Source organism: Phoca vitulina, unplaced genomic scaffold, assembly GCF_004348235.1.
Source record: "Phoca vitulina isolate PV1807 unplaced genomic scaffold, GSC_HSeal_1.0 scaffold2, whole genome shotgun sequence".
NCBI classification, from domain to species: domain Eukaryota; kingdom Metazoa; phylum Chordata; class Mammalia; order Carnivora; family Phocidae; genus Phoca; species Phoca vitulina.
The window spans coordinates 76,455,438-76,470,895 of NW_022589705.1; the positions used below are offsets into that span (position 1 = coordinate 76,455,438).

Genomic DNA, 15,458 nt, shown 5'->3' on the forward strand with positions numbered 1-15,458 from the left:
ACCTTATCTGGAAAAATGCTATAGTTTATATCCTCCATAGGCTGGGATTGAAGCTCAGAGATGCTGCTGTTGAAATGGAATCCCTGATATCAGTGAGGATGATGGGATCCTGGAGTGGCAGGGGCCAAGGGGCAGTACAAAGGCAACAGAGCCGGGGTTGATAGTCCTATTTGGTTTGTATAACCCAAAGCAAGACTCCAGATCTGGCAAAAAGAGGCCTATTTTGAGTCACCAAAATGGAGTTACAAACTCTCACTGAATTCTCAGACCCAAGGCCCTTGAATAAAGGGGTGCTTAGTGCCCTGGAGGGAGCACCCAACAATATCACCATAACTGTAATTGAAAATCTTTTAGTCTTCCCCAAAGGAACTTTAAGCCATTTCTCTATGTTCCTGTGGTTAGGGAAATGGAAATACCCAGGCCTTTCGGGAATACTTAGAAACTAGGGCTATGCTAGCAGTAATCCTAAGGGATCTAAAAGGTCTTTGTGGTCCACTAGTTAGAATAGAGGTTTATGGGGTGTTATGGGTTGAATCATGTCCTCCAAAAAATGTATGTGTTGGAGTCCTAACCCCTAATACCTCAGAATGTGACCTTATTTGGAAATAAGGCCGTTGCAGAGGTAATTGCATTAAAATAGGTCATATAGGAGTAGGGTAGGCCCCTACTCCAATATGATTGGTGTCATATGTAAAAGGAAAAATTTTAACACGGAGACACAAAAACGGAGAACGCCATGTGAAGATGAAGCCAGAGATCCGGATGATGCAGCAGAAGCAAAGGAATTACAAAGATTGCCAGCAAACCACCAGAAGAGGGAGAAGCCTAGAACAGAGTCTCCCTCCCAGCCCCTCAGAAGGAACCAAACCTGCCAACACCTTGATCTCAGATTTCTAGCCCAATCAGTTTGTGGCGTTTAAGCCACCCAGTCTGTGGTACTTGTAGTAGCATATCTTGCAGACTAATACATGGGGATCAAATAGTTTAAAAGGAATTTTGGCCCAGATCTATCTCACATATTCATCCTGTGGTTATTTCTCAGTTCCGGTAGGCACAGTTGTAACAAACATACTTGGCAACTGGCAGAATCTTCACATTGACCTCTAGAGTTAAAGCTATTGTGGTAAGAAGAGCAAAAGAAAGCCCTTGGAACTGTCCTTCCCCAGCAGAATCATAATTCAAAAGCAGGAAGTGCATCCCTGAGGGCATGCTGCATATCACTGCAGCCCTCCAAGACTGAGAAGGTCAGGAGTGGTGACCTCTATCTTATCCACATTTTAAAGTACAGCTTTGCCCTGTACAGGACTTGACTCGCAGCTGTTATTTCAGATATAATCTCTTCATGAAGCAGGTCAGCACCCGCCCCAGCACCTGGGGCAGTGACCTGGAAGCCCTATGAGCAGAAAACATCACAAGCAGATGACTTTCACCTGCCAAGGTCAACAGTCCATCTGACTGTCCTACATCTGGGTTATATCACCTCTCCAGCTCTGTTGAAATCCCATTGGTAGGCACTTAAATCATCTCATTTCCCAGCACACCACTCTACATGTGATAACATCATGTTTTTGGACCTAATCGGAAGTAGCAGGTGTCTAAATGTCTTGGTAAAACACATGTGTTCTAGAGGCTAGGAGATAATCCCTGTGCAGATTATGAGCCTGCCACCTCCAGGAGGTTTTTAGGAATCCAGAGCAGTAGCCTGGAGCATGGTGGGTTATCTACAGTGAAAGATAAACTATTGCACTGTACACCTGCCACCACTGAGAAAAATCCTGAGAATTTAATCTTTTTTGATATTGGAGGTAACCTACCACATTTGGTTATGCTGTGCTGACCTGCTTACCAAGTAACTCATACGGCTACTGACTTTGATGGGCCAAGGAAAAGAGAATGGTCACCAGTTGGAATAGGCTGCAATGTAACCGGTTTGGATTTTATGACCCAGCAGATCCAGTGGTGTTCAAAGTCCCTCGGCAAATGAGGATACTGTGTACGTACACACCAGCAAACTTCTATAAAAGAACCACAGCACCGGGCCTTAAGATTTTGGAGTCAAGTCGTGCTAATTTTGGCAATGCCTATTCTTTTGAGAAGCTGATGTTGGCTTACTACTGAGCCCTGCTCCATGCTCTGGGGGGACTAACTACACACTTACTAGCAGATCAGGTCCCTTCCATCACCGAGAACACAGGGACTTTCCTCTCTGGAATAGACACACATTCAAGATATGGATTGTTTCCATGAATATCAAACCTAAAATATTCACAAAGAAACGTTAAATAAAATTTCAATTATTATGAAACTAAAGACATTTCCCCCCCTTCTCATTATTCTAAATTTGATTGTAAATTTGATAGTACGTTCACTTTGAGAAGCACAGTGGTTAAGATGATAGACTCCAGAGCCAGAATGCCTGGATAGGAATTTCTAACTCCACCATTTAAGTAGCTTATGACCTTGGGCAAATTATTTAACCTCTCTATCTCATTTTCATCATTTGGGACTGTAAGAATTAAGTGAATACATATAACAGAGCCTAGCCTGTAGTTAGTACTACATGTATTAGCTAATATCATTTTCATTTATCATCATCCATGAACTTACTGAACCATATTCATCGTGTAGTATTCCACACATTGCCCACCTAGGTGAGCTAAGTAAGCTAGGGCCAATGGGGCTAAGACCTGTGGCCCCAGAGAACAAATGGCTTACTGAAGACTACTGGAAAACAACATCTTGTGAGGTTGAAGTTCTGTCCCACAGGATGAGGTACATGTTCTGAAACAGCGACCAATATATCTTCTGCTGCTTGTCCCCGTGAATTTGGTCTTTGTTAGTTTAGAAGTCTCAATACCCAGGGGCGCCTGGGTGGCTCAGTTGTTTGAGCGTCTGACTCTTGATTTCAGCTCACATCATGATCAATCTCAGGGTCGTGGGAATGAGCACCCTGAGTTGGGCCCCACACTGGGCGTGGAGCCTGCTTAAGATTCTCTCTCTCTCCCTCTGCCCCTCCCCTGCTCGTTTTCTCTCTCTCTCTCTCTCTCTCAAACAAACAAAAGCCTCAATACCCAGAGGAGAAATACTTCCACCAGAGCACACAACAATGAGTCCATTGGACCAAAAGCTTTCTGACCAATTTGGGCTCCTCATCCCCTGAACCAATAGCCAAAAGGGGGCCATCATGTTAGGTAGATTGAACTTGATTACTGAGGGAGATAGGTCTGCTGTTGCTCAGTGGGAGCAAGAAGGGGTATGTCTGGAACCTAAAGGACCCTCTAGGGCTACTTCCAGTCCTTCCATATTCAGGACTCAAAGTTCTAAAAGAAATGTACGAGGGCACCTGAGTGGCACAGTTGGTTAAGTGTCTGACTCTTGATTTCGGCTCAGGTCATGATCCCAGGGTCCTGGGATGGAGCCCCGCATCAGGCTCCCTGCTCAGCTGGGAGCCTGCTTCTCCCTCTCCCTCTGCCTTTCCCTCTGCCCCCCTCTCCCGCTCATGCTCGATCTCTCTCTCAAATAAATCAATCTTTAAAAAAATTTTTTAAATGTATGAATATAAATAACTAATTCATGAAAAGTTGAGAAATGAGGGCTATGTTGGCATTTCATATGTTTTCCTTGCTCTATTGTGTATACATTTATAAGTATCAACCCATTTCTTCCTTACCTCCCACATTTTCCCTAGTATTATAAGGTGTGTTATTGTTGCTAACTTGATCATGTAATCCTTAGGTTGTTGAGGTAGAATTCCGACTGAACTAGGATGAACATCACCCAGAGGTGGATACACGATTAATGGGACTTTGGATATCTCCTTTTAGGGAGCATGTTTAGATCCCTAAAGGATCAAAGGGTAAACTAGCGTAGATATGGCGAATTGGCCATCAGGATCTGTTCCAATCTCTTCCTCATACTGCCAAGTCTGAAAAGTTAAACACTGTATTTCCCAGAATCCCTTGTGGTCGACATTCTACACGCAAATTAGGGTCTATAAATTGCATCCATTTATATAAGAGTTGGGAGGAGAAAGTAAGGCCAAGGTCACCTCCCAGCTGTATGGTTATTGCTTTGTGTTCCTGGCAACCTTGGGTTACTGTTCAGCAGCATTCCAGGGTCTAATCACTAGCTTCATGAGGTTGAAAGCAGCAGTGGCAACAGTGGGGGTGGGGGGTGGCCTTCTGAGCCTGAGACTGCAGCCACAAGGGTGTGTGTGTGTGTGTGTGTGTTTAATCATCCTTTCACCATCTTAAACTGTACAATTCAGCAAAAAATAAACTGTCCAACTCAGTAGTTTTTAAATATATTCATAAAGTTGTGCAACTATCACCACTATCTAATTCCAAAACATTTCCATCACCCTCAAAGAAACCTGTTAGTGGTCAGTCCCAATTCCCTCGTCCCCCCAGCCCTGGCAACCACTAATCCCTACTTTCTGTCTCTATGACCTTGCCTGCTCTGGACATTCTGTATAAATGGAATCATACAATAGGTAACCTTTTGTGTCTGGCTTCTTTCCCTTGACACAGGTTTTCAAGGTCCATCCGTGTTGTAGCATGTATCTGAACTTCGTTCCTTTATACGGCTCAATAATATTCCATTGCATGTTGTACAGATATGGCACATCTTGTTCACCCATTCATCAGCTGATGGACATGTAAGTTCTTCCTACTTTTTGGCTAATGTGACCAATGCCGTTATGAATATTGGTGTACGAAAATCTGTTCAAGTCCCTGCTTTCAACTCTTTTGGGTCTACACCCAGACATGGAATTGCTGGATCATATGGAAATTCTATGTTTAATTTTTTGAGGAACCACCATCCTGTTTCCACAGGGGCTATACCATTTTACCCACGAGCAATACACAAGGGTTCCAATTTTTCCACATCGCTGCCAATCCTTGATACGGTCTTTTTCCTTGTAGCCATCTTAGTGGGCATGAAGTGGTATGTGGTTACGATTTGCGTTTCTCTAATGACTAATGATGTTGAGCATCTTTTCACTCACTCCTTGGCTATTTGTATGTCTTATTTGAAGAAATACCTATTCAGATCCTTTGCTTATTTTTAAATTGGGTCATTTGGTATCGTTGAGTCAGAAGACCTTTTTATATATTCTAGTTAAAATTCCCTTAACCGACATGCGATTCACAAAATCTTTCTTCCATTCTGTGGGTTGTCTTTTCACTTGGTATGTTCTTCAGTGCAAGAATTCTAGTAGTGGCCTCCTGACTCATCACCTTCATGCTTGTGCCAGAGTTAGCAGCTACTCCGGGATCTTGTTCTAGGAGTCATTCCTGGAAGTTTATCCCAGAACCCACTCCTCCAGCCCTTCCAACTATTTCTTTGAGCATAGGATTCCCTGCATTAAGTCCTTTTCTGCTTGGAATAATTAGAGCAGTTTTTCTTTCCTGTGACTGAGCCCTGACTGATAAATAGCACAACTTGAGACCTTCCAGCAAGGATATGACATAGCATTTTGCTAGAGCTGATGGGCAACCATGCTATAATAATAATAAATTCCTGGAAAGTCAGATTTGGAAGCACCTTTGAAGATCAACTGGTCCAACCCTTTCATTTGTCAAACGGAGAAACAAATTGAGACACAATGTGGAAGACACACAACCCATGAAGCTGAGTGCCCACAGTTCCCATAGCCTTCTCCCAAGGCTGGTGGACCTGAGCTGATCTTGCTTCCCGGAATCTGTGATCTAGGTCACGTAAATCCAATGAGGCCAGCCCTGCCAACCTTCCTGCAGCTGATTGGACACAGGATTTGTGTCCAAGCCAAATGCTGCCATGAACAACCTAGATGTGACAGAAGCCAACCGCCTGTGTGAGACTGCCCGGTATGGGAGACATAAGGGCTAAAGGACACCCAGAGCACATCACAACGTAATCGTTCCTGTTCTCCAGGGACCTAGTGGGCTGCTGACATGGCTTCTTCCCTGTCCTTTCCCTAGCCCCCATTACTGAAAGTCAGCGGAGCTTGGCTCTTCCTTGCCCACCTGAAGAAGCTCATGGATATACACAAACATGGCCACTGGTTTTCTGGGGATCACAGCTAGATTTTTAAAAAAGGGGCACCTGGGTGGCTCAGTTGTTAAGCATCTGCCTTTGGCTCAGGTCATGATCCCAGGATCCTGGGATCGAGCCCCGCATTGGGCTCCCTGCTCAGCGGAGAGCCTGCTTCTCCCTCTCCCACTCCCCCTGCTTGTGTTCCCTCTCTTGCTGTGTCTCTGTCTGTCAAATAAATAAATAAAATGTTAAAAAAAAAAAAAAAAAGAAAAAGCAGGCCACAAATGCAGATCTGAAATTCCAGACCTTATGCTCTTTCCACTTGGACAAGACTGTGCAGCATGAGAGCGGGGGGCGTCCTGAGTGCGGGGAGACTAGAGGAGGCTGCTGGCTCTGTGGGGTTGAATTCTGAGGCCCAAGTTGTCATCAGAGGGATCCAGCAAGAGCAGGATTACAGCCCCTCGTCTTAGCCTGCACTGGAGATGCTGCTTCACTTTTCTTCGGTGGGTCTGCCTTTGTGAGTGGCTTGGGATAGAGTTCTAGATGCACGTACCGCTTGGCCATTCCTGAGGCCCCTGCCTTTGAGGAAGTCCATTCGTTGCTCACTCTACGTGGACAGGGCCTCTGCTCAGACTTGGTGCTTGGACATAGAAACTGACACCCAGAGACAGACCCAGGCCACGGGGATGGGAAATCACCAAGGAAAAAATGGCACCGGAAACCATAGATGTGAATGAGAGGAGGACTGGCTTTCTCTTCCCAGAAACTTTTCACTGATGAGAGCAGCGAAAGGAGCAACCAGAGAAAGGGGAAGGGGAGCCAGGAGGGAACAAAACACGGGAAGCCAAGTGGGGGGAGAAGTCCAGGAAGGCAAGCATGGTGAGCTGACACGTGGGGCCGGTCTAGCTGGCCGGGACCTGGGTTTGTCACATGGGAAGTAATTGCTAACTTCAGAGAGAGCCATTTCGGAAGACAGCAGCGGTAGAGAACGGATTTCATTTAGTTGAGGTGTGTGTGAGTGGCCAGGGAGGAGGGAGAGCTGGTAGACAATTCTCTCCTAAGAAGGGGAGATTTTTTTAGTAGGAGAGACTCATGCATGTTTGGAGGCTCAGGAGAAAATAGGGAGAGAGAGGAAGCGATTTCATGGCGCTCTGCCTCTAGAAGCCAGAGGGACAAAAATCAGGCGCAGGCAGAGGGGTTGGCTGTGGACACAGAAGGGGCACCTCCCCCCTCAGCTTGGAGGGACATGAAGACGACCATGAGATTGAGTGTCCTTCCTGAAGGGGCTAATCTTCCCTCTGAGAAGATATACGGTGCCTCCAACAGAACAGGTGGCTGATAAAGAAATACCAGTCCTTCCTGCCCTCCTTTGCTGCGCAGCTCCAGTCCTCTGAAGCCACACGGGACGTCACTCGGGGCTGTTACAAGGCTAAAGAACTCAGCCAGAGCTGGAGAAATTCAAGGCAATCCCAGACTTTTCTGGAATTTCAGAGGAGTAGAGGCTGCTTTCTCCCAAGGCTCCTAAGCCGGGAAGACGTAAGAGAGTGTGGATCTTCCCCCATGGGGACAGACTTCCAGACAACTGAAACCACACAGAGGAAGGCAGAGCTGAGGAACGGAAGGCAAGAGACAGGGACACCATGTGAATAAACACCGAATGACATCGTTTTAGGGCCAGGATCAAACCATGCCTGAAGCCCCTGTACTTTCCCGTACCCTGATGCGACAAATTCTTTCCCCCTATCTGAAGCCCATTTCTGTTAGGTGTCTGTCACCTGGAACTGAAGGAAGTAGGGTGTTGCTGGTGATGATCCTTGACCCACGGAAGTGGCAGGGTTGAGGTGGGGTCCGGACAGTGAGGTTTTCCTCACCCCAGGCCGGGAGGTCAGCATGCCCTGCAATGTAGCTGCTCCAGAAGCTCAGACCACGTACCTAACACAGGTGGGAGCTCAGGGACTTGGTAGAAATCTGTCAGGAGGTTGTACGTGTCGGCTGTTTTCCCAAACCTTTAGTTTGTAGTCAAAGATACAAATTTTGCAGACTGAATAATGAATAATAAAAGCTAATATTTCTGAGGCACCCATCCTTGCCAGGCTCTAAGAGCTTTACACGTAGGAATTCACCGAATCTTCACAGTAGTACAGAGAAGTAGATATCACTGTTATTCCCCCATTTTACATTTGAGGAACTGAGGCACAGAACCATTTGCCCAAGGTCACGAAGCTAGACAGGCGAGAGCTACCACTTGAATCCAGGCAGCCTGGCCCCTGATCTTGCGTGCCTACAACTTTGCCAAGACAGACTGCCTGCAGCCAACACCGTCTGATGGTCACGTGCTTTGCAGGATTGAAAAAGCCTATCTCTTCATGTCAAAGCTAAAGTGAGTGGGAACAAAGGCAGGAAGGCAGGAAACACAGCCACACCCAAGCCCTTCCTGCCTGTCCCCACTAACAGGACAGTTACCCGATGTAAAGAGCCTTCCACTGGGATGCAGCCTCGGGGTCAGAGTTGCTCCAAGGCAGAGGTGAAGAGGGAGGCCCTGGGCTGAGGACTGGGAGGTCCCGTTGCTGACAGACTCCCCCGGTCTAGATTCAGAAACCATAGTTCACAGTTCTTCTGACTTGGTTTTTAACTCGTAGAGTTATCCAAATATGAATAGTCAGAAACCTCCCGCATCTTCTAAGGGAGTGGTTTTGCCAGAGAAACCCAAATCCTGGCCCAAGGAAGCCTGCAGTGATCCACCCCCAGGGCAAGCAATGTCTTGGTTCCCAACAATACTAACAGGACATCTTCAAAGTCCTTCTAAGATGTGGCCACAAAGTTACAACGAATAGGGGAGACCACCCCCTACATGGCAGAGCAGACAGACTGGCTTCATTCTACCAAGTCAGGGAATCTTTGCTGTTCTCCCCCTCCAAGATGCAACACACACCACCGACCATTGGGTGCTGTTTTGTCTCCTCTCCTTTTCCAAAAAAAGGGTGTTTATTTAGAATTACCTTGTGTTCCTCCACCAGTGCACCAAGGTATTACGTATGCAGCTGATTCACGTTATTGTTTACGTATAGTAGTGTTTCCCAAACTTTTTGGTCTCAAGATTCCTTTACACTCTGAAAAATTGAAGACCTGAAAATTCTTTTGTTTATATGTGTTACATTACTGATATTGGCCATATTCCAATTAAAATTAAGAGTTTTAGGGACACCTGGGTGGCTCAGTCGGTTAAGTGTCTGCCTTCGGCTCGGGTAATGATCCCAGGATCCTGGGATCGAGCCCCACATCCGGCTTCTTACTCCGCGGGGAGCCTGCTTCGCCCTCTGCCTGCCACTCCCCCTGCTTGTGCTCTCCCTCTCTCTCTGACAAATAAATAAATAAAATCTTTTTAAAAAACCCATAAAAATAAAAAATAAAGAGTTTTAAAAATACATTTATTTATTTAAAAATAAAAATAATAAACCCACTAGTGTTAACATAAACAATACCCTTTTCAGTGAAAAATAACTACATTTTCCAAATCAAAAAAATTAGTGGAAAGAACGACATTGTCTGACAATTTTGCAAATCTCTTTAAATGTCTGGCTTCACAAAAGGCAGCTAGATTCCCATATCTGCTTCTTTTTTTTTTTTTTTTAAGATTTTATTTATTTATTTGAGAGAGAGAGAAAGCACATGAGAGGGGGGAGGGTAAGAGGGAGAAGCAGACTCTCTGCTGAGCAGGGAGCCTGATGCGGGACTCGATCCAGGGACTCCAGGATCATGACCTGAGCCGAAAGCAGTCGCTTAACCAACTGAGCCACCCAGGCGCCCCTCCCATATCTGCTTCTTTATTCAATCTGTTGAGATATGTTGTTTTAGTTGAAGTATATGAACAAAATTCAGCCTCATACAGATATAAAAATGGAAAAAGGAGGATTATTTTTAAAAGCCTTTTCAGATAACTGTGGATATTCCTCTTTCTTTTTTTAAGGGAAGAAAGTGCACACAGTCCCCCACTACCATAAATTATGCAACCAAGTCTCCCACATTTGGGGAAATCAAAAATGTCAGCATACCCAGAGTGCAATGGATGGGTCTCACCCTGGAAAATCACCTTCATGATCATGGTTTTCCCCTGCCGGGTAAGTCTGGATATTTCTCTTTGATATTATACCAAAACTTAACAAATGATAGTTGTGTAAAATTTAGTTTCAGTGTGGAATCTGAAACCAGTCAATTTTTCATTAAACTAAAATACATTGGTCTATCTTGCACTTTGAATGCATCTTTTATCCATGAATGATTTTGTAACACTTGGAACATAGCGTTTAGTGAGTTATACTATACAGATCTTCCAAATGTCGACATGTTATTTTACAATATAAAAAAATCATACTCGTTAATGTCACCATTGATCTTATCAGAAAGTCTTTAAGTGTTGGGAAGCTACTAGGCTTACAGGGGTGGATACAAATATTCCCAAAGGCTAATTTTCACTCAAAAACTGAAATCTTATTATTAGCAGCAAATATTGTCCATTTTCCCCTTGAAATGATCAGCTCACTTCTTTTATTTTTTTATTTTTTATTTTTTAAGATTTAATTTTTATTTATTTGACAGAGAGACAGCGAGAGAGAGGTGGGAGAGGGAGAAGCAGGCTTCCCGCAGAGCAGGGAGCCCGATATGGGGCTCGATCCCAGGACCCTGGGATCATGACCCTAGCGGAAGGCTGACGCTTAACGACTGAGCCACCCAGGCGCCCCATCAGCTCACTTCTTTTAGAGAAAATGTCTGCAAAATATATATATATATATATATATTTGCATAATCATGGTGTGTCTTTTGATCCTTCTTTCGAGTAGAAATGGTATTGAACTTGCAACTAGCAGCTAGTTCAGCTTGCAACTCAAACAATACAAGTGCTTTTCCTGAGACAACCATGGTTACTTAGGCATCTAGCAGAATTCTTCCCACTCTGTCAAAATATTTAAAAGAAGTATACTCAAGGGTAGAGATTTAATACAGTTAATAGTTTTTACTGTTTTATCAAGTCATTCTCTTTTTATGATTTTATTTATTTATTTGAGAGAGAGTGAGCACAAGCAGGGGCAGAGGGAGAGGGAGAAGCAGGCTCCCCACTGAGCAGGGAGCCCTTGGAGGGGGGGCTCCATCCCAGGACCCCGGGATCATGACTTGTGCCAAAGGCAGACGCTTAACTGACTGAGCCACCCAGGCGCCCCTTATCAAGTCATTCTTAAGCAAAACTGCTTTATTTATTTCCTTTGCCGTGTGGACAGGGCAGGGAGGGATACACTGACACAAGCGTAACTGGAGCTGGGCCTCACTTTACCCTAAGGGGCCAGCTGCTCTACCCGCCATCGCTTTCCCACCACCAAAAAAGGCAAAATAACATCTTAGTAGTATTATGAAAATAGTTTTGACTTCACAGAGCCTCTGAAAAGCTCTTGGGGATGCTCAGGGGTTTATAGACCACACTTTGAGAAGCACTGATTTTTTTTTTTTTTTTTTTTTTAATTAGGCTCCATACCCAGCATGGAGCCCAATGCGGGGCTTGAATTCACGACCCTGAGATCAAGACCCTGAGATCAAGACCTGAGCTGAGATCAAGAGTCAGGTGCTTAACCAACCAAGCCACCCAAGTGCCCCACTCTTTCTTTAAATCACCTTGGTACCCTTGTCAAAAACCAATTGACCATGCACAGATTTTTATTTCTGGTTTATTTCTGGTTTCTTTATATGTTTTTACTCTCACATCTGTCCCATTGACCTATATGTCTATCTTTATGCCCAGTCTCATGTTGTCTTGATTACTGTAGTTTTGTAGTATATTTTGAAATTGGAAAGTATGAATCTTCCAACTTATTTTTTTTCAAGATTGTTTTGGCTATTTTGGATCTTTTGCATTTCCATATGAATTTTAGGATCCTCTTGTCAATTTCTGCAAAACAAGGGCAGAGAAAGCTTGGATTGTGATAGGGATTGCAATGAATCTTAGATCGGCTGGGAAGAAATGCTATCCTAACAATATTAAGTCTTATAATCCATGAAATCAGGATGGCTTTCCATTTATTTATATCTTTTAAATTTTCTTTATGTTACTGATTTTAAGCAGAAGAGTGACATAATCTGATTTATACTTTAGGAAGATTACTCAGTAGTGTGTGGAAAAACAAATGGGGGCTAAGAGATGCTGCATGAGCAAGGGTAATAGTAGCAGGGACAAAGAGGAAAGCCCTTGTTACAGAATCATTTATGATGTAACTCAGCAGGACTCGATGATTGTGTAGAAAGAGGAAAGTGTAAAGAATGACTCCCAGGCGGTGTGCCTGGGTGGCTCAGTCGTTAAGCGTCTGCCTTCAGCTCAGGTCATGGTCCCAGGGTCCTGGGATCGAGCCCCGCATTGGGCTCCCTGCTCAGCGGGAAGCCTGCTTCTCCCTCTCCCTCTGCCCCTCCCTCTGCTGCTCCCCCTGCTTGTGCTCTCTCATTCTTGCTCTCTCTCAAATAATAAATAAAATCTTTTAAAAAAATAATAAATAAATAAATAAATAAATAAATAAATAAATAAATGTAGAGCAGATCACAAATAGTCCACAAAGGACCATTTGCAACAACATGGATGGATCTAAAGAGTATAATGCTAAGCTAAATAAGCCAGTCAGAGAAAGACAAATACTGTGTGATTTCATTCATATGTGGAATTTAAGAAACAAAACAAAGAGCAAAGGAAAAAAAAAAAAGACAAACCAAAACATAGACTCTTTTTTTCTTTTTTTAAAGATTTTATTTATTTATTTATTTATTTATTTATTTGTCGGAGGGAGAGAGAGAGAAAACAAGCAGGGGGAGTGGCAGGCAGAGGGAGAAGCAGGCTCCCCGCTGAGCAAGGAGCCCTTGGAATCATGACCTGAGCCCAAGGGAGACTCTTAACAGACTGAGCCACCCAGACGTCCCCAAACCACAGACTCTTAACTGCAGGGAACAAACTAGTGGTTGCCAGAGGGGAGGTGGGGTGGGGCATAGGGGAAGTAGGGGATGGAAGCCTTGAATAACGTATAGAATTGGTGAATCACTATATTGTAGATCTGAAACTAATAGAACACTGTATGTTAACTATACTGGAATTAAAGTTAAAAAAAAAAAAAAAAGTGCCCAAAGGAGACTGAGAAGGAACAAGCAGGAAGAACCAGTGTGCTGAGTGCCGGGGCAGCGGCTAATAACAAGCAGCCACACGCTGAACCGCTTCCGTTGGATTCACCGAGTTAAAAGGCGCGGGTGGGCAACACAGGGATCTTCCAGCAGGGGGCTGAGCCATGTTGCTGTGGAGGAGGACGAGGCGGTAGCTGAGAAGATGGAGGCGGCACAGAAGGATAATTCATTCCAGAAGTTTGGAGGGGAACGGAAAGGAAACAAAAAAGAAGTGACTAGAAAGGGAGTGGAGGGGAGGGGGTGTGGTCTTAGGATAGAAGAGACTTGGGTGTGTTTACGGGCTGGTGGGGAGCACTAGCCGAAAGGGGGAGGATGAGGGAGGCAGTGGGGTCCATGAGGAGCTGGGGGCGAGCCTGGGAGGAGGAGAAAGCAGGTGAGTGGGTTTGGAATAGTGCTTTTTAAATATGAATGGGTGCACCCATCACACACCTCAAATCTCCCCTCTCCTCCCCGAGTCCAAGTCCCGGCTTCGCATTCCTCACCCAGACCATGGCACCGGCCTTCAGATGCTCAGCCTTGTGGTGCAGGCTCACTGGACAAGCGGGAACTGAACTGAAGGAAAGAGAATGAGCCAGGAGCCTCTGTGAAGTCAGGGGATGAGGCACTGGGAGGCAGAAGACAGGCATGCTGTAGGAGGGGCCCTGGTGGGACCCTTGAGGCCGGGGTTCCAGAGGGGCCCATTCAAGCCGTGGCCCCGGACAGCACAATGGGGTCCCGATGAAGGTCACTGAGGAGGTCGAGGAAGGGTGTCATTTGCATGGATGAGCAGGACATTAGGACAGATCACCTGACAGAAATTCTGAAACCCAAGTCCTTGCTGGGTGGAGGGGGGTGACCGGGAGGGCACTAGGTCAGCGCGATGAGAAGGGCTGGCAGAGTAGAGCCAGGAGGCAGGAGTCTCAGAGAGGGAGAAAATGACATACGTGCACAGGAGAAAACCCTCCAAAGTGTGAGTGGGGGTCGTCCGTGAGGGCAGGGAGGATGGTGGGTCGTTTCAATTTCTTCTTTACTCTTTCCTGTTATTTCCTCCAAGTTTCCTACAATGATTTTTTTTTTGTAGAAACATAAAAGATAGGGGAAAAAAATAAAAATAACAAACGCCCCTGTTCACAGCATCTAGAATCTGCCATCGTAAACATGCCCAAGTCCCCTGTGAGTCCCTCCTCCACTCAGACGAGCACAATCAGTAGGTTTTTTTTTACGCATATGTACACACACACCCATAGTAGGTTTGTGTACATGTATATACACACGTAGAACAGAAGACAGTAGGTGTGTGCCTCATTGTTTCTTTTCCATGGGGGGAGTGTTTGAATAATCAGGGGAAAGGAGCTTTTTGAAGGTGAGGAGGACACACAGGGACAGGGACAGAGGAGCCTGAACCCCCTCTCCTTCAGTGCTGGGCCGCACCTGGCTGTTAAATGTTCCAGGAAGAGGGGGATTACTACTTTTATTTCTCTGGCTAGGTTTCTACCCATTCTCATGTCTCCCAAGTCATTTACACCTCAGAGGTCTGGGAGGCAGGGATGGCACCCATTATCCCCATTTGACAGATGGGGAAACTGAGGCCCAGGGAATGGCAGGGAGCTGCCAGGATATCACAGTGAGTTGGTAGAGGACAAGGGACCGGAGCTTGGCCTAGGTCTCTTTTCAGAAGCCCAGGCCGGTGCGCAGAAGGGCGGGGTAGAGGCAAGGAACATTGGGTGGCTTGGACTTTGGCCACTTGGCAATAAGGAAGAAAAATGGCAATAACTTCAGGCAGCTAAGGCTGGGCCATGGCTGGGAAACTGGGGAGAAACAGATGGGCAATTCACCTCCTCAGAGGTGAGAGCAGGCCCATCCCTGGAGGCTGGGGTTCCCCTCCCCACTGCCCCACTCCCACGGTCCCTTCCCCCACTCAGGAGCTTTCTTCACAGGTACAAAGGCTCAGCCCTACCACTGATACATGCTGTGTGATCTTTTTTTTTTTTTTTTTAAGATTTTATTTACTTATTTGTCAGAGAGAGAGAGCACAAGCAGGGGGAGGGGGCAGAGAGAGAGGGAAAAGCAGACTCCCCTTGAGCAAGGAGCCTGACATGGGCACTGGATCCCAGGACCCTGGGATCTTGGCCTGAGCCGAAGGCAGACGCTTAACCGACTGAGCCACCCAGGTGTCCCTGCTGTGTGATCTTTGAAAAGCCTTTTACCTGTCAGGGCCTCAATTTTCTCATCTTTAAAACAGGGTAATAATCTTGAAC

General features: G+C 45.6%; 1 non-coding gene across 1 annotated transcript; it reads right to left on the reverse strand.

Annotated features, from left to right (window-relative positions):
* Positions 1-9,984: 9,984 nt before the first annotated feature.
* Positions 9,985-10,144, reverse strand: LOC116627186. Its single transcript, XR_004298446.1, has one exon. It is a non-coding gene; the product is annotated as a U1 spliceosomal RNA (small nuclear RNA).
* Between the last annotated feature and the right edge of the window lie 5,314 nt (positions 10,145-15,458).